The sequence below is a fragment of the Hordeum vulgare genome, chromosome 5H (assembly GCF_904849725.1).
Source record: "Hordeum vulgare subsp. vulgare chromosome 5H, MorexV3_pseudomolecules_assembly, whole genome shotgun sequence".
NCBI classification, from domain to species: Eukaryota; Viridiplantae; Streptophyta; class Magnoliopsida; order Poales; family Poaceae; genus Hordeum; species Hordeum vulgare.
The window spans coordinates 140,991,545-141,010,966 of record NC_058522.1 but is presented as its reverse complement, the minus strand read 5'-3'; the positions used below and the strand labels follow the sequence as shown (position 1 = coordinate 141,010,966).

General features: G+C 40.6%; 1 long non-coding RNA gene across 5 annotated transcripts; it reads right to left on the bottom strand.

The window, feature by feature from the left end:
• Window positions 1–1,931: 1,931 nt before the first annotated feature.
• On the bottom strand, window positions 1,932–4,774 carry LOC123397500. 5 transcript variants are annotated; one of them, XR_006609955.1, is made up of 6 exons: window positions 4,583–4,766; window positions 3,929–4,087; window positions 3,486–3,645; window positions 2,739–3,001; window positions 2,339–2,525; window positions 1,932–2,178 (listed from the first exon to the last, which is right to left on the bottom strand). It is a non-coding gene; the product is annotated as an uncharacterized LOC123397500 (long non-coding RNA). The 5 variants fall into 5 exon arrangements; XR_006609954.1 differs by lacking the exon at window positions 1,932–2,178 and adding an exon at window positions 2,226–2,253 and having other exon boundaries at window positions 4,583–4,765; XR_006609951.1 differs by lacking the exon at window positions 1,932–2,178 and having other exon boundaries at window positions 2,366–2,525; window positions 4,583–4,774.
• Window positions 4,775–19,422: the final 14,648 nt, after the last annotated feature.

Genomic DNA, 19,422 nt, shown 5'->3' with positions numbered 1-19,422 from the left:
TCAACCTTCGAATGATTTTTTAATATTTATGTCAAATAGACGCTGAAATTTTGAGTACATGCACACATGCGCACATACACACAAAAACAGACACACGCACAGGGAGAGAGCAATATAAGAGAGGAATAAATTATAAAGATGTTTGTTTAGAGTGCAATGGGAACAAAGGTTGCATAGTTGGACCGTAGTTTAAAAAAAATTTAGAGTGCACTCTAAAACAGTGTTAAAAAGATCAACAGTTCGGAAATCAGCTAGAGTTTCTGTTAGGATTTGGGTCGCTGGACTTCAATCCATCGTCTCACAACCTATTTTAAATTGAGAAGCTAAATATATGACAGATTTTTCGTGGTTCCGTCTACTTATGACAGTATCTCGTCTCTTTCGGCATATACTGATGCATAATTCTCTATGATTTAATTTGGTGTAGCTGGGATGGGTGAACCAAACATTTCCAAGCTCTTACGTAGTCTTCTTGTCTTTGACTCCAGTTCTTGTTGTCTTTTTCTTTCCTCACTTCCCTTGATGCAGAAGGTTATCATGGCCACCTGAGGGCAGGAGAGATCAGTTGAGGGGACAGAGATATACGCATATACATGCCCCTGTGTGGGGTTGTACATGTTTAGCAATGAAGCATAGCTAGCTAAGTCACATAATTGCTTGGAGCTCACATAATCCCACTCCCATTCTCTAGACCTCTTTCTCTCTCACATTCCAACTTTCAAATGTCATCATAATCCATACGAGCGTATATTAAAGCAGTCACTATTATATGTGCATGCAATAACAGATCGAACGATGATGGAAGCTGTTGCAGTAAGCTGCAAAACATGCATGCGTGGAAGCCTTTGCATGGAGTGTACGTCTGGCTAACTGGCCCCTCTTCCTCTGCAAGAGAGCAGACTCTCTCTCTTTCTCTCTCTCGTTAACAATAAAAAATGTTAAAAATGAAAAGGGAAAAGAAAATAAAAGTTCATATGGATGTATAGATATGGAGTAGTAGCTAGAGCTAGCTTGCAACTTCTGCAAGTTGGTCGTAGAATTGTACTAGTATATACATGGTTGTGATCTTTTGAAGATTTGTCCACTTGTCAGATCTGAGTGGGAGTACTGTGTGTGGCACGGTGGGGTCTACCAATCAACGGATTAACTGTTTGCAAACCTTCTAATTAAACTAGTAAGCTTGCGCGTGCAATGCACGTTTTAACTAACTAGTAACAATGCACGTGCAACGCACGTGTCATTGCACGTGTAATTAAATAATAAAAATTCATTTATCAGGTTGTCAACGGGTTAATATAAGATGAAAACAATTAAACAACTGATCTTCAAGATCATATCAATCTTATTCTAAACAGTTAATTGTTCATGCGTCATACAAGGTCATACATATTCTAGCGGGTGAACATTAACCTTTTTTTAACATATCACTTGACGATCGACTTGCACATGACGTGACATTCTAGCTTCTTGTACCCACTATATCCTTTGTACAAGATCTTATCTCATATATAATAAGTGGTTTCTTTCCACCGCTCTCATCATATAATTTTCCTTATAGGTTGTTAAATTCACCTCCCATATTTTGATTATACTGAAAAACCACTCTTTAATATTAAGCAGAAACAACTTTTTTTCAAGATCATGAATCCACTATGCCTATGTTTTGTTGAATGATATAATTTTGTGGATTAGTTTAATCTAACTAATTAAAGATTTATAATTTATTATCATGAAGTTCAGCTTTTAGCTCACAGAAATTGGACGCCATTTATAAAAACCTAGAAAATATTGTGTTTTTTTAAAGAAAAAAACATAACACCATATGCAATCCTTGACAAAGGCATTTCCTTCTTTCTTCATGTCACAAAATGAACACTCACAAGAAAGCATTGATGAAAAAGAAAAATCCTTTACACCCAATATGACCAGGATTTAATCATACGCTCAAATCATAATTTCAAAACTAAAAGTATGTTATGGTTATATAATATAAACAATCAATCTATTGATGTCTCCTTATTGCACCTTTCACATCCCACTCATCATACCTACTATATCCATCAGTTTAATGCTAATACAAGTTTGGATTACCAGTAACACCTAATAGGGGCCACTCTTCCAGCATCAACTTTAGGATCTCGCGGATCAGCACAGATGGAACAATCATTTGGTGACCATCTGCAGACAAACAGATCATACTAGTATTTTCTATAACTTACAAGATATAACTAAAATCAAAGAACTCTTGAAGTACTGAAAAGTTAACATAATGTCAGTGCCAAAACCACAAGTAAAAGGATTTGTTGCTATAATACATGCCCGTGTTAGGGATACTCACCATCCTCTGGGGTGTCATATTTTTTTATTTTACCATGTGAATCAAACAAATGCATGTTTGTTGTTCCTATTGTGGTAGTCAGCTTGAATTTCTTCTCAAGGCCTTCTTGCTTAGCTATATTCATGTTTTGCTCACTCAGTATAAGCTCAAATTCCACATCCGCGTGATCACACTGCGACCTTATTTCCTGTAAATCGGTTGCGGTTCAAGAAAGTCAAAACATCTGGAACCCAAGAGAATGAACTATTTGTACTATTAACTATTCCCTACTTCAATATTACAAGACGTTCTAACTTTTTTCTGAATGGGATCTATGTGGGCACATTTAGAGTGTTAGTTCATCATTTCAGTCCATGTTAAAATATCTAAAACATCTTATAACAGTGACCCGATGGAGTACCTCTAACAATGGCGGTTCCTTGCTCTTTTCCTTTCCTTGTCCTTGTCCTTGTCCTTCTTCTTTTCCTTGTTTTTGTCCTTGCTCTTTTCCTTTTCCTTGATAGGAATAGGACACATGGATTCAAGAAACTCTTTGTAATCTGTAGTCCAGCGGCGGACAGGAAGCTCAGTTATTTTAAGCTTGGTGTCAGCAACTTCCTCTATAACACCAGTGATGGTATATGTCACACCAGTTGCCTTTGAACTTGTCTCCTTCAAAGAACCCTGTCAGGTGATGGAAAAACAAATTGCATAAATATCAATTGCAGAATTAAGCAGCCAAACTTTCAGTCTAACAGAAATATTATGCTAGTTATATTCAGGTATTGTGATTCGGGTCCACAGAAAAATTATGCTAGTTTTATTTTAGTTATGCTAGTCTAACAAAAATTTAAGCTCGTGCCGGTTCGGCCGCTGTACTGTGATTCTACAGCTTGTCTATGAACATACAAGTGTACATGCAGAAAAATTGCATTTACCTTGGGCACACAGCAGTAATTTGTTTCATGTATCTACTACCTGCTACTCCCTCCATTCCTAAATATAAGTCTTTTTAGAGATTACATTAGAGGACTACATACGGATGCATAAAGACATATTTTAAAATGTGGATTCACTCATTTTGCTTCGTATGTAGTCACCTAGTGAAATCTCTAGAAAGACTTATATTTAGGAACAGAGGGAGTAGAAGATGAGTGAGTGGAGCAACCTGATTGTCGTGCCTTCTTAAGCTAGTGTATGTCACGGGAGGAAGAATGTCGTGATCTATGAAGAAATTGACCAGGTGAACAGAGGCGGGCCTGACCACGGACCATGCGTCTTCTGTCCGTCGTCGAAATCCAACAGGAAGAAAGGGCACAGCGGTCTAGCTGAAGAAATAATGTAAAATCTCCGGGGTTACAATTATTTAGTAGTAAAAACCACACAGCAGTAATTACCTTAGCACCCTAACTATTCTTATTTCAGTAACTATATAAGTCGATCTAAAAATTTCAGTAAATATTCTAGTTGAGCTAGCTTACAGAAGCAATAATTTCAATAATTTTTGCTTGTCTTATGTGTTTGCATGTTGGATTAACATGCTTGATTAATTTGCTCTATAGAAGTAAATTAAGTGCTTGGTCTTGGGAGTATACTCCAAAATTAACTAACCTTAATTTGCTATACAGTAATATTAACTACTCCTGTTTGTAGTCATGTTTATACTCCTAGAGAGGAGGAGCTCCTGAGCAGGGGGTTTGTATGTGCCTTTATGTTTCGTATGCACAAGTGATAAATGCAGGCATGCTCACTTGTTGAGGAAGTAGATACCTGAAAGAGAGTCAAATTAGTAATTGGAAAATTGGCATGTAATAATACAAATGTAATACTGAAGAAATTAGTCACTCTCCTATCAAAATTCTCAGCACATACATGAAGAGAAAACAACATCACTCAAACAAAAAAAGGAGTTCAGAAAAACAGTAAGAATTTGAGCTATAAGTAAAATTGGAAATCATCCCAAACAAAAAACTGAACCAGCAGCAAATTCAAAGCAACATAAGCTCCAAATCTGAGAAAATTATGTGATGCATGTCTAGAACAATCCAGCACAATTGTATCTCCCTGCAATTTATCCATATATAGCTTGCATAGCAAATCACACAACACAACTGTATTTGAGAAAGAAATTATTATGTAGACAACAAATCATAAAAGGGAAATAATTTTCCAGAATGGCCTTGTTGGATTTCAACAATAATCTACACAAGCAAGGATGAAAAACTTGCGGATTAACTCAAAGCAGAGGAGTGGTGGAGTGAGTACCTGCAAGAGAGTGATGGAGAAATATGCAGAGGCATCGAGGCCGAAAGGTGGGAGTAAAGGAAGCAGAGCATGTCCAACCAGTACATGCCAAGAAGAAGGTCAGGGATGGAGGCGACATAGCGTCCCCTGATCCTCACATCTTGCTTCTGTCCCCTCATCCTCACATCTTGCTTCCGGCCATGGATGGTGGTAGGGAACCCAATTAGTCCGAATCGGCAGCATCGGAAAGAGTAGGGGCCTGCTGCTGGGGCTGTCCCTGTCCACTGGAGAGCGCCTGGGCCTGGGCGACGGCAAGCGCCACGTCCTCCTCAGACTCGGCTAGATATTTTGGATACGGAATACTACTAAAGGTATTTCTTATGTTAAATGATTAAATAAACGCATTCTCTGCTGAATCAAAATAAAAAATAAATAAATTCTCCATGTGATTGGTGCTCAACTGATCATCTCTTCTTTACGTACCATTAGCAAAGTATGTCCAGTGGGCAATTGTATGTTCTTTTTCAGCATCAGCGTCATGCCAGGCTGAAAATCTAATTAAATTGATTTGCTTGGGGATAATCAAGTTGAAAACTTGTTTGCCAGTCCAAATTGGCCTTGGTTTCAAAATAGCAGGGGCAAGGACCTTCCCATGAAAATCATCCCACCACATTAACATGTTCATGAATATATCCTGGGAGATATTTCACAACATTAATTAAGCTACAAAACTACAGAGAGAATACCACTATTGAAGGTGTTGCTTAAGGAGAGTATTAGTTCACCTTTTCGATGAGAGTATCCCTTTAGGTAATTTTTCGACAGCCAAGAAGTGTGTCTTGGACAATACCCATAGCAGGTCTATTCGCTTGAGGTGAGACAATACACTTTGGCACCATCATCAACTCTAAAACCTCAGCTCTGGTTTCAAATGACTGGGGAACATGCATATTCATTTCATCCCCATCAAAATCTGCATTGTATGGCGATGTGACAGACAAGTTGAGGCGGAAAGTTGAGTAAGGCATGATTTTGATGCGATGCCCCATGATAGACATTTTGTGAAGATTGGGCTGCCGGTTGAAAAGAACAAAATCTCCATCAATGAGGTGCCTTTCCACCTGAGATCAGAAGTCGAGCACAAAACGGGTGAGGCTAAAATAATGGGCAGTTTTTGTGATGTCTCCATTAAAACAGTAGGTAGATGCTGCAACAATGGCTACTGTTACTGACCTTGTAACCCAGCTCGAGATGCTGATCACTACTTTTCTTCACATAACGAAGATCCAGCCTCTGGCCATCTTCCCTGATAATGTACTTGGCACATGTCTCTCCTGGGGGAGGGTGAGGCCCATTTTCTACATTATCTGAAGAAGTAGATTCAGCACAATAGATTGAAATTTCTGCGTGATAGCTCAAATAAGATGGATATTAACAGCAAGCAAGTCGGCTCAACGCATGAAAGCATGTAATCCGAGTGTGCTTTCAGGCTTGTCAGGCTGTACGGACCTAACCCTTGATGCAAAGTCACTTATGATGGGTGTCAATGCCATCCGTCATGTTGTCAAACCATTTAAAGTGTCTTGAATTATTGTTGGTCTCAAATAGTTATTCGATACTTTTAACTCTGAAAACTTATTTCAACCGATGCGACCGTTCATACGTTCTAAATTAGATGGTAAGCAATAGAGGCATTGGGATAAAAATCGACTTCCTTGACATACTCGAAAATCCTCATAATAGACATTACACCATCTATCAAAGTCAATTTAATAATTTTTCATTCATAAAATGTAAAACTGTGCATGTGAACCTATTGAAATAACTGTACTATCAGAAGAGTTACATTTTTATCATGGATGTTGATGTTAACATTTCCCTCTTGTCCGGATTTGGAATTCCCATCAATTTCTTCATCTTCCTCCACAAAAACAATAAATAAATAAAGACAGATAAATTACTTAATCGGTACTAAACGTATACGGAGTAGGGATCAGAGAACACTATGTAATATAATATACCTTGGATAATAGGATCGGCTATGGTGGTAGGGTGTTGAGCGATGACCCAATGGTGTGATATGGACTCGTCTGAAATTAGGCTGGCTAACTGGCGAGGTGTATGTGCATGTCTAGCGCCTGAAGGCGGAGAGCAAAGCGGCGCCGCGTACTGAGTATCTGACTGTGTCTCGCCATCGGGGATCCCGGAAACTGAAATTGACGAAACGGCGAACTTGCGGCCGGGATTAGGAAGGAAATTAGGAGGAAGGAGCCCCTTCCGATGGTATGTACACACAGGTAGCGATGGCCATCTGCCGAACAATCATGGGCATGGAACCGGAACCGGAATCGGAGCGCGGGGCGGACCGGCGATTGGATTTGTACCTGGGCTTGAGGGAGGTGTGGGTGGCGAGGTCACGGGAGGAGTACTTCCCGGAGGGCCCGAAGATGCGCGTTCCCCCCTGCTCGTTCCCGCCCTTCGCCGGCACCCACGTCGGCCGCGCCGCCGTCGTCATCTCTCTCTCTCTCTCTCTCTCTCTCTCTCTCTCTCCGTCCGGTGGTGCGGGGCGAGTGGGGCGGGGGCGGCGGCCGTGCGGGGCGCGGGGCGAGCGGAGCGGCGGCAACCGAGCCGGGCGAGCGGCGGCTGTGCGGGGCGCGCGCGGAGCGGGGCGGGGGTGTCGGCGAGCGGGGCGAGCGGGGCCGGTTCGCGGCTGATTTTTTTTTTCTTCGGGCGAGCGGGGCCAGAGGGGGCAGTTCGTGGCGATTTTTCTTTTCGTTAGCAATGAAGATTTCGTTAACAGAGTATTTAATCCGTTGATTAAGTGATTAGACGCTCCAGATTGCGAGTTTGATCTGTCCTCTCGTGCTTTTATCTAATTAAATTAAATAAATTAAATGAAGTGTGGTCTTTCCGTTAAGGCTAGTTTCGTACTTATTTGTTCTACGTATCAGTATTTTGATTAGTGGTTCGTTATATGGTGATTATCCATATTTATGTGGACTACCGATATGGTTGACATAAATGAAGCATACATTTTGGGCAGCTTGTTGCATGTGTTCGGATCAATGGAAAATGGAAGCTTTTAGAATTGCTGCTCTGTTCTGTTCAAGAAGTGTTCCCTTCTTATGTGTGTCTATATATTTATAGGAAAAATACATCCGTTAAGTCAGAGATAATTACCACACATGTTCCATATACTATCATCCAATACTATATATACTAATTTATCATTTAAATTATGTTCATATATTATATATATGATTTTTTAAAGTGAGTTACATGAAAAAATTACAAGTTAATCCATTATTTTTATTATATTTGTAAAATACGTATATATGTACGTAAAAAGAGCATACACAAAATATGATACATACTATTAAAAAAAACTTCCTCCATCCGGAAATACTTGTCATATGAATGAATGTGTCTGGATATTTTTTAGTTCTAGATACATTCATTTTAAAACATTTGTGCGACAATTAATTCCGGACGGAGGGAGTATACGCTACCTAAACAATGCTATAGACTAATACTACGCATACATACTTTTCGATTTGCTAAATACTGCATACAACATACAAAACATAAGTGATGGTAACTACCACAGGAGGTATATATATATATATATATATATATATATATATATATATATATATATATATATATATATATAGAGAGAGAGAGAGAGAGAGAGAGAGAGAGAAAAATTTTATTCATCACCCAGGATGCAGATTAAATTATTCCTCACCCGAAGTAATTTTACGACCGTTTAATAAATAAATTAAATTTGAAATGCAAATAGATACGTTATATTGATTCACTACGAAAAATTTGACATAAGAAAACAAAAATATACTAGGTCATAAGACCAGAAAAATCACATTTTATGTATAATTTACACTATGTTTTATGTTTGTAATTTTACGTCATATAAATTATTTTTTACGATTACTATGTATTTTTTTTACGGTTTCGTTTTACGTATGAAATAAGATTAAAATTTCAGAAACGTAAAATTACAGTGTATTGATGTGAAAATAGAGGGGGTGAAGAATAACTATTCCTCACCCAGGGTGACGAATAGCGCGATATAGGATCACATTATTCGTCACCTTGGACGAGGAATAATTATTCTTCACCCCCTCTATTTTACTATCAATGCACCATATTTTTACACTCCATAATTTTTTTCCTACTTCTTATCTGAAAAGAAAATGTAAAAAATATTCAATCGCCATAAAAAATAATTTACGCTATGCAAAGTTACGAACTTAAGAACATAGTATAAAATACACATAGAATGCACTTTTTCTGGTCTTTTGACATATATTTTTGTTTTCTTATGCCAACTTTTACATAATGAATTAATATGCATGTAGGTATTTGTATACAAAATCAAAAAATATGAATAAACGTAAAATTACCTCGGGTGAAGAATGACTCATTGTACACCTTGGAAGATGAATAGTATTTACTATATATATATCCTACCATTCAGGGGTAGTTACCCACTCCATGTGTTTCATATACTATCATGCGGTAATATATATATTAATTTATCATTTTTATTATGTTTATATATTATATATAAGATTTTTCAGAGTGAGTTAAATAAAAAAATTACAAGTTAGCCCATAGTTTTTATTATATTTGTGAAATACATATATTTTTGTATGACAAAAATATATACACAAAATATGATACATACTACAAAAAATAGTATATATATACAACCTAAATATTATTATATAGTACATACTACGCGTACATACTCTCCGATTTAATAGATATTACATACAACATACATAACGCAAGTGGTGGTAACTACCACCGGTGGTAGATAAAATTTATCATATATATACGTGTATATATATATATGTATATACGTATAGGAAAAAATACATCCTACCACCCAGGGGTAGTTACCCCACATATTCAATATACTACCATGCGGGGGTGTGTATACTAATTTATTATTTTAATTATGTTTATATACTATATACAAGATTTTTTAAAGTGAGTTACATGAAAAAATTACAAGTTGATCTATAGTTTTTATTGTATTTGTGAAATACATATATATTTGTATGTAAAAAAGATCATACACAAAATATGATACATACTACCAAAAAATAATATATATACTACCTAAATATGATTGTATATCACATACTACGCATATATACTCTTCAATTTGATACATACTACATACAACATACAAAACGCAAGTGATGGTAACTACCACCGGTGGTACATATATATATATATATATATATATATATATATATATATGGGTCTATTTTACAAACACCCCCTAAGACCTTATTCTGCACACAAACAACCTTATTCTGCAAACACCCACCAAATCGCCGCTCCACCTCTCGTCCTCGCCTTCTTTCGTGTCGGCGGCGGACATGGAGAGTCGTCGCCCCTCCCCTACCCGCCTTCTTCCACGGTGGCTGCCTGGGGGCCCCGCCGCCCCTCCCCTCCCCTCCCCGCCTTCTTCCACGGTGGCTGCCTGGGGGCCCCGCCGCCCCTCCCCTCCCCTCCCCGCCTTCTTCCACGGTGGCTACCTGGGGGCCCCGCCGCCCCTCCCCTCCCCGCCTTCTTCAGCAGCGCCAGCTTAGGGGCGTCGCCGCATCTCCCTTTCCGCCTTCTTCTGCAGCGGCGGCCTCGCAGCACCGCCGCCCCTCCCCCCGATCTTCTACCGCGATACAGGCCTAGGGCACCGCCGCACCTCCGCTCCCGGCCTTCTCCGACGCTGTCCTGGGAGCGATGCCGCCGTATCCCTCCCGGCCTTCTGACGCAGAGGCGACGTCGTGGGATCGAGGCCACCCCTCCGCTCCAGCCCTTATCCCACGGCGGGGGCCTTCTCCCGCTCGCATACCGGTGGTGCCGATCTCCTCCAAGCCTTTTCCACGACATTGCGAACTGCATCTCCAGTTAAGTACACTTCATCAGATATGGATTGGTGCTACCTCGATGTAGCACCAATTCGGAAAAGGAGAACTATGCGCAAGGTTCGCTCATCCACCGCAGCTTCCTGGGTGAAGGCTGCAACGACCTATAGCACAAATCTTACGTCTCCACTTACAACGAGCAACGTCAGAAACGTCCACGAACTCTTGAAGGGCAAGCGAACTGCACGAGTTAACACAAGTGTACCGTAGACGACCGCGAAGGAAGCTCTACAACATGAGGTAAGCAGTGCGGTTACTTCAGTTCAACCTTCTGGATGATGCAGCCCGCGTGCATTAGTTTGAACTGTCTTATAAACAAAAATGCAGTTCCTACGATTCAGTTCATTCTGCGTGACAATGCAGTTGCTCGATTATGTAGTACAGTTATGTAGGTTCACTATTCAAAAGAAAGCAGTACGGTTACTTAAGTTCATCATTGTAGATGATGCAGTGCGAATGCATTAGTTTGAAGTGCCCTTTTAAATAAAACACAATTCCTACGATTCAGTTTGTTCTGCCTAACAATGCAGCTCGACCGTTTTTGTGCAAGAAATGATGTTCACTAGAAACAAATTGCCGCACATACTTGACACCCCAGGGACCATCCAGAAACAAAGTGCAGGAAATTATGTTGGTTGGGTTACCCCTGAGATACCTCGAGGATTCTTCACGACAACAAACAGGGTGCAGTACTCTCCGGAAGAAGATTTCTTCCAGGAAGAAGAGGCAGATGAAGATGGCGACGTTGTTACCATTATGTGGGAGGGCGCTCACCAACATAATAATGAAGACGATGACGATGAAGATGATCCAATAACAGTTCTCGAACCAGAGTACATACATGAGTTCACTACATTTGGACAACATGTCCGAACAGACAACGATGATGCTGTTGACCATCATGATACATAATACGATGATTACGATCATGTGCCACCACTCCGGCAATTTCAAACAAATCCATTCACTACGGGAATCAGTAAGTTTGCCGTCAGGCAATAACAGACGGGAAAGGCATGTATACAAACGGCAAAGATATTGCCGTCTACCAGCAGACGACAAAGCATGACGGCATCCTATGAATGAGGAGAGAGGTTCTTTGCCGTCAGCTTTGCATCGGGCAGACGACAAAGATTTTGTCGTTTACACTTTGCCGTCAGTTAAAGTTCAACAAACGGCAAAGAAAAGTAGTTCACGGCTATGATGTTGATAACGGAGTTAACTTCTTTACCGTCGACCGCACTATCTTACAGACCACAAAGATTTTCTTTTTATGTTTACAAAAATACAGACGACACTTGAACGTCAACACAGAAACGCGAACAAGTAGAGAAAATTTCTGTTACAACCATTCTTCATATACCAATTTACAAAATTTACGAATCTGAAACACCTAAACATCAACAACACCTGAGCATCAACAATTTCCACAGATCGAATTACAACAATACTCTCGTACAACAATATGTATGCATCGAGTTACACTCTGCTACAACAATACTCTCGTACAACAATATGTATGCATCGAGTTACACTCTCGTACAACAATACGTACGCATCGGCAGCCACGCGAGCCTTGGAGCCGCTCGACGTCGGGCATACGGTGGGGGCGAGTTGTAGTGCTCTTTCTCGTCCGACGCTGCTCTCTGGGGTGGCCGGTGGCGAGCAGTGGCTGCGGCTAGTGGGGGCGAGCGGCAGCGGCTGGTGGCGTCGAGCGGCTTGCAGCAGTGGGTGGTGTTGGCGAGCACGCGACTCCTCACCGTCGTTGGAGTTGACCGGCGACAGGACGCAGGCGAGGTGAGGAGCCGGCGTGGTGGAGGCTCGGGCGTGGTGAAGGTACGGCGAGGTGGAGGCCCGGGCGAGGTCGAGGAAGGCGACATGGTAGCCGGTGGTTGTGAGGGACCAGTGAGGTGAGGGGCCGGCGAGGTGAATGAGGCGGGGCGGGGTGGCCGAGGAGGCGGAGTGTCCGGCGGTGAGTGAGTCGGGGTGAGGTGGCCGGCGAGCGAGGAAAGGCGTGGTGGCCGACAGCGAGCGAGGCAGGGTGCGACGGGGTGTCCGGCGAGTGAGGCGATTCGGGGTGGCTGCAAAAGTTTGTGTACGAAAGAGAGAGATGAGGGGATAAGGGAGAGAGGGATAGGGGATAACGGAGAGAGTGAGGAGATGGTGGGGACGGATGGAAGAGAGATCGTGGGAGAGAGAGATCGGGTGTGGGAGCGAGAGATCTGGGAGAGGCAGCGTGGGGTGAGGATTCCAGGAGATTGATCCCCCGTGGGGTGAGGATTCCAGGAGATTGATCCGGGGGGTGCGTTTTTTGTTTGTCGTCTTCCTTTTTTATTATAGACGAAAAATAACACACTTTGCTGTTTGTAATAAAAAGGCAGATGACAAGGATTTTTCCGTCTGTGTTTTCTATTTTAGACCGTAAAGTGTGCTATTTGTCGTGTGTAATACAAAAGGCACACGACAATGTATGTCTTTGCCGTTTGTAATAAAATAACAAACGACAAAGTATATTTTTGTCATGAGACATTCTTTGCCGTCAGCAGCTGATGGTAAAAATGCGCTTTACCATCTGCCACGATGAAAAGCTGACGGTAAAGAGGTCGATTGACGGCAAACTAGTTGTTTCCCGTTGTGATTGAGACATCACCACAACACTAGATTACCACTGTGTCCACCTGCTGCACCCCAAAACACAGTTCAGCGTTCACCTGCTGCACCCCAAAACAGAGCTCAACATGCACCTGCTACACCGAGAAACGTAGCTCTGAATGCACCTGCTGCTGCTGAAACAAGTGCAACACTGCAAACAACAAGGGTGCCTCGGTCAAAAGTCAATGCCAGTTAGAAGTTGTCCTCACTACTGTCATTAGAGATCCTCAACTACACATATCTGCTATAACCCCACCAGGTTCAATACAACCAGGCAAGTTGCAAACATCAACAGATGAACGACATTACACACATGTAAGTTCATGTCCTAAAAAAATAGTTACAATACATTGAGATAACATTGGAGTGCACACTCACATTTAATTTGACGTTTGGCCTAACATCTAATATAGTCGACTCTTCTGAAAACTTAGTAACATTGCAGTGCTTTCTTAACTCGTATGCAATCCTTGTATTTTAACAGAATAGTGCACTAAGTCTCATAGAGAAATGCAAAATTTTATGTAGGATAAAGACATGTCGTCACCACTCATACATGCCGCTGGAATGAAGTTCACCTCGTACGATAGTGCATGTGACTTTTACAACACTTATGCAAGATATGCAGGGTTTCGCATACGAAGAAATAAAAACACAAGAAAAATGCCTACATTGTGTGCTCATGAGAAGGGACATACACGCACAACATGGCAGATTATGACCGAAAACGCGACAAGACATCTAAAAGAATTGGCTGCAAAGCAGGGATTAGAATCAAAAAGAGGAAGAATGAGAATTTTGGAATAGAAAGGGCTGAGCTCAACCACAATCACAAGATGCTAGAAAGCCCCAGGATGCTTTTGCACATGCACTCACACAAGACAGACGATCCTTTGGTTGACCAATTGGTGAAGGACATGCAGCTGGACAAGCAGACGCACACACAAATGATGGCAACACTATCGCGTTTGTCCGGAGGTCGGCAGTTCATGGGACACACTAGTCGTGACTGGGTCAACAAGTAACAACAAGACAGAACATATCGCTTCAACATTTTGTGGGATAATTATTTCCTGTTTTATAAGATGAATTTGCATTGCCTTTGAAATGCAGGAAAGAGAACTTTGCAAGAGAAGAGTCTGAAGATGACGTCAAGAAACTTTTGTAGTTCTTCAAGAAGATGAAGAAGACCAACCCAGAATTCTTCTATGATTACAACGTGGATGCCAATAAACGTGTGAAAAACATCTTCTGTTCCAACGGAAGCTGCAGAGGATCATACGAAGATTTCGGAGACTGCGTTACATTTGACACAACATATAAAACTAACAAATTCCAAATGCCGCCGAGAGTCTTCATCGAAGTGAACCATCATCTGCAGAGCACCATACACTACAAGAAAAATGTTCAATTATGACCAAAAATAAGGACGGTGGTTTAGTTGGTCATTGATCCATGACCAAAATTCTAAAATTAGTCATGGCAAGTCTAAGAGGGTCCAAAGCCCACAACGTTATGACATTTTACGTCCATTGGGTCATGATCCTATTGCACAAAATGGTCATTAAGATGCGTAACATTATTTATGATCATATTTTAGTGCTACCATGACTAAATATAAGGTCTTAAACATATGCGTGGAGGTGACTCGACGACACCTCACAAATTTTGCCTATGTGTCATGTATACACAGAAAAAATTGTTTTATACGTATATGGATGAAGTAAATTATATTAGATAAATACCAATAAATTTTAATATTAATTTTTATATCCTAAATATTTTAGAAAATACAATATAATTACCAAAATGAAATATATGAGCCCATGCTAATCTCATAATGTGTAGACCCTATTTAGATAAATATTTTTGAAAGTTGTTATAAGGTACCTTAACTTGGTGTTTGACACAATAAAAACTTAAACATGACAATAAAAAATATGTGGGTGAATTTTTCTGCAAAATACTATCATAATTAAATGAAAAGTGTTTCCACCCACAACACACAACCAAAAAATATAGCTTTCTTTTGAGGGAAATAATAAATATTGTACAACTCTTTTTAGGAAATCAAAAAATACAACTAGAGACAACAATATGGTTCTATATTTTCTAAATCCAATATCTATACGGACTTGAGAAAACCCATTAAGTGAAAGGATATAATTCAATCAAAAAATGTGAATAGGATATAAAGTCCCTTCCCCACAAACCTAACCCTAACCCCATCTCCAGACCCGTCCCCCTCGACTCCCCTCCCACCCCTCCCGCCGCGAGCCTTCCTTCCCCTCACCCCTCACCACATCCCCTCGCCCCTCGACTGCTGCATGCCCCGACATTAGCATCGGCGGATCTGGCGGCTCTTTCCCTGTCCCTCGCCCCTCCCACCGTCATGCTCCCCTGCTTGCCTCGCAGGCCCGTCGCCTCCCGCCTCAGCCGGCGGGCCCCCTCCAGTTCCACCCTCGTCGTCTGCCTCGGCGCGAACCCCAAGGTGGCCCTCTTCATTGCCTCGCCATCCCCGCTCGGGGACGACCCCACTAAGTGGGACCCCGCCGAGTGCGACGCCCTCCTCCGTGGCGGCGAGCAGGTCACCTCCCTCCTCCAGGAGATGCTCACGCTGGTACAATATTTCATCACCTCTCTGCTTAACTTCCTAGATTTTGTTTAGTTTAGTTTCAGTCTTCGTCTTTTAGAACAGCTCCATGAAATGCCAACTTCTGTCGTGGTTTGTGGATAGTACGTACAGTACCTGTCACGAAGGACTATGGAAACGACATTTACTATCATTTTCGAGCTATTGGGTGATTAATTTGTTTTATTTATGCTGACCTATTATCTACTGTTGAAATGTGCTAAGCTCTTGTTGTGTGGTAAACTGTAGGCTTTCCATTTTGGAATATACAAGTTTTTAGACATTGAGATGGCGCGCTCCCCAGGTGTCTTTAACAATTACTTTTTGTGTGCATATGTTATTTAAAAGATTATGGAATTCTATAATATTATATAAACTACAGTCCATGACAAATCTAATGATATTATTATATTAACCTTACCAATATTTACGAACTGAACAATTACAAACAACTATCTCAACAGATTTTTATGTTAGCATTCAAAGTTTGATAAAAAAATAGTGTTTATACTAGAATACTCGGTATAGCTATTTTCTATTTGAACTACGTATATAAGAGTCCATAGAATGGTTTGTTTGTATCCTCAATTTGACTGGTCTATTAATTGTAGGTTTATAAATAATTTAACAAAGAGATCATGGTAAAAATTATACAAATATACTTTCTTGATCCATGATACCATATATATGTAGATAGACGAAAACAAACGATCCACTACCACTAAAAAACAATTGCAAAGGAATATCAATACACTTCTTGGCATTCTTGCATATGGAATTTTTGAGATAAATAATATAACGAGATTTTTTGTGGTACATGTGCATGAACCTATAATCGATTATTATCTGCTGCCCTTTTTTATTATATGTGACTCGTTGTGTACAGGCTCATCTATACATTAGTATTTCATGATCTATCATGTTAGTTTCCTTGGTCTGCTTTTTAGGCCTTACCATCATTTTCTTCTTGCAGGCATCAATGGCAAGAGTGGCATATTGTGCAGTGGAAGAGGATGAGAAGAAACTTGTGCTTCTCATTCAAACTTTGTCGAACTCTCTTTATGTGCGATTGTGCACTTCTTGGGTCCTTTTTCTGTGCACTTGCACTTGCAGAAGTATTATATTGTGCACTTGTAAAATTATTTTGATGTGCACTTTTTAGGCCTTGAATCTTAATGTGTGGAGGAGTCGGTGGATGATGTATTATACTTCATCCGATGTGGTACTGAAATGAAATATATAGTTTATCTCCAATCTTTTATTTTGTTGTACTTGTTTTTTAATGGGCCTATCCTGAGACATGTGTGCTTCTACCAAAATAATGCTTCAACCCAAACAAATCAGACATTTTCAATAGTAAAATAGGTATTGGGCAGGTCCATGAAGGCTAGATTGGTGGACTCGGCTTTGAAATTTATGATGATTCCATTTGGTCACTAGCAATGCCACGTCAGATCTTACGTGGATCACACAAATGGGTAATGACCAAACCAAATTTTTGGTCAATAGAAATCTACGACCTAAATTTTAGAAAGGTCATGTTTGTTCATTCTTGACGCCCAACTGTTGTCCTTGTAAAATTGGTCAAAAAAGGTCAATAAATAACAACAATGACGAATCAACGACCAATATAAGGAGTCATAATTGACCTTATTTCTTGTAGTGATATATTCGCTGTCTCCCTTATGCGAGATGAAATGATACCATCGTTCGAGTGGGTTTTCAAAACATTCTTGAGATGTATGGAGTACAAGCTACCAATCTGGATGCTCACAGGTACAAAATACAAACACATGTATACTTAAGTTTCTTTGGTGCACTTCTATTTCTTCCGTCTTGCTCACGGGTAGAAATAAACAACTTGTGCCTCTCAGAATAGTGTTCTTCGATGGCGGAAGCAATGAAAACTAGCCTCCCTGATACATTACATAAGTTATGTCGGTGGCACATTATGAAGAAGTACAAAGAGCACCTCGCCTTGTTGTATAAGGCGCACGAGAAACTCAAGGATGAACTCACTGCAGTACTAAACCACCCACTAATGCTGTCAAAATATGAACAGGCATGGAAGGACCTAATGCAGAAATACAACTTGCAAGATGTCAAAGTGATGAATTCACTGTGGGATGACATGCACAAGTGGATCTCAGCTTATTACAAGGAAATTTTTTGTGCTCGGATGACTTCCACGCGGAGAAGCGAAAGCATGAACCGTATATTGAAGAAAAGATTCGTCAGAGAAAAGCATGATCTACATCTGTTTTCTCAGCAGGTGGACAATTGCATTCAGGCCAGGAAGGTCGTCGACACGAAGAGACAATTGCAAATGAAGTAAAATAAAATGTCCATAAAGAACTGCTAAATAAGTAGAAAAACAAACACTATTTTCCATTCTCTAATTCATAACTATGCATTTGCTTATCATGCAGTCACAGGTGAAGACAACGACCCAGTTTGTGTTCGAAGTTCAGCTATCGAAAGTATATACGAGGGCAGTTTTTGCAGATTTCAAAGAAACAATCTACCGCAACACTGCATTCAGAGCAGAACAGTGTGCTGAGAACCCAACAAAGTACCTCGTTCACCACTACAACAGATCGGATGCATTTGATTGGGCAAGGCATGAATTCCAAGTGGTCGCCGATGAAAAGAGCGGTGTCTACGAATGTGAATGCAAACTCTCGACACACCCAAGTGTGGCTCGCTAGCACAAAAAATCCTAATTTTGGAAAGTTATGCATGAAGCTCATATACTAAAAAGATTGCATATTATGAACTTTTGTCATCGAAGTTCACTTCCACAAAAATGAACAAATATAAAAAAACATGGTTACTTACTTCATGTTGTTAACTTACAAAACAAAAAAAACATATGTTGTTTGTAGGGCTCGTTTGCGTACATGTGGTATGCATGCTCCATCACGTGAGAGTAGTCAGGATTCCTAAGATTTACATTTTGAAAAGATACACGAGGAATGCAAGATGAAATCCAATGTTTGACAGAAGAGACTACGGACAAACAACGCTAGATGGGAGTTTGTCGTTCTGCCATAGAAGAAAGCTATCAGAAACCGCAATGGACCTTGCAAAAAGAGGGACGAGGTCCGACGCGGGGTACCACAGGGCGTTGTCTGTTATAAGGTCACTCATCGAGGAAGTTGATGTGCTCCATGAAGAAGAAGAAGCAACAAAAATAAAACTAGCAGAGAATTCCTTGACAACAATACCAATCAAGAACAAGATGCCGAACACTACACTACTCGTGCAATAAAAAAGAAACAATTCTTCCACCTCTTGTTTCAAACATGAGAGGGAGGAATAAAAAAGGTGAAGCAACTAAAAAAAGGCTGCCTGCAAGGAGAAAAATGATGACAAAAATAGTAAGCCACAACCTGAGCTGGACATTGATGGTTGGCCACTGGGAACAAGAAGGTGCAAGTCCTCTAATACATTCAACGGCCATAATTCCAGGACTTGTAAGAGAAATCATGAACAAGAAAACCATGGCCATGTCGATGCACAACCAAACATATATTACATTGAGGACACTAAGAAATGGACGAAACCAAGACTTTGCAGCGTTTGCAAAAAGAGGGAGAGACACAATGCAAGAACCT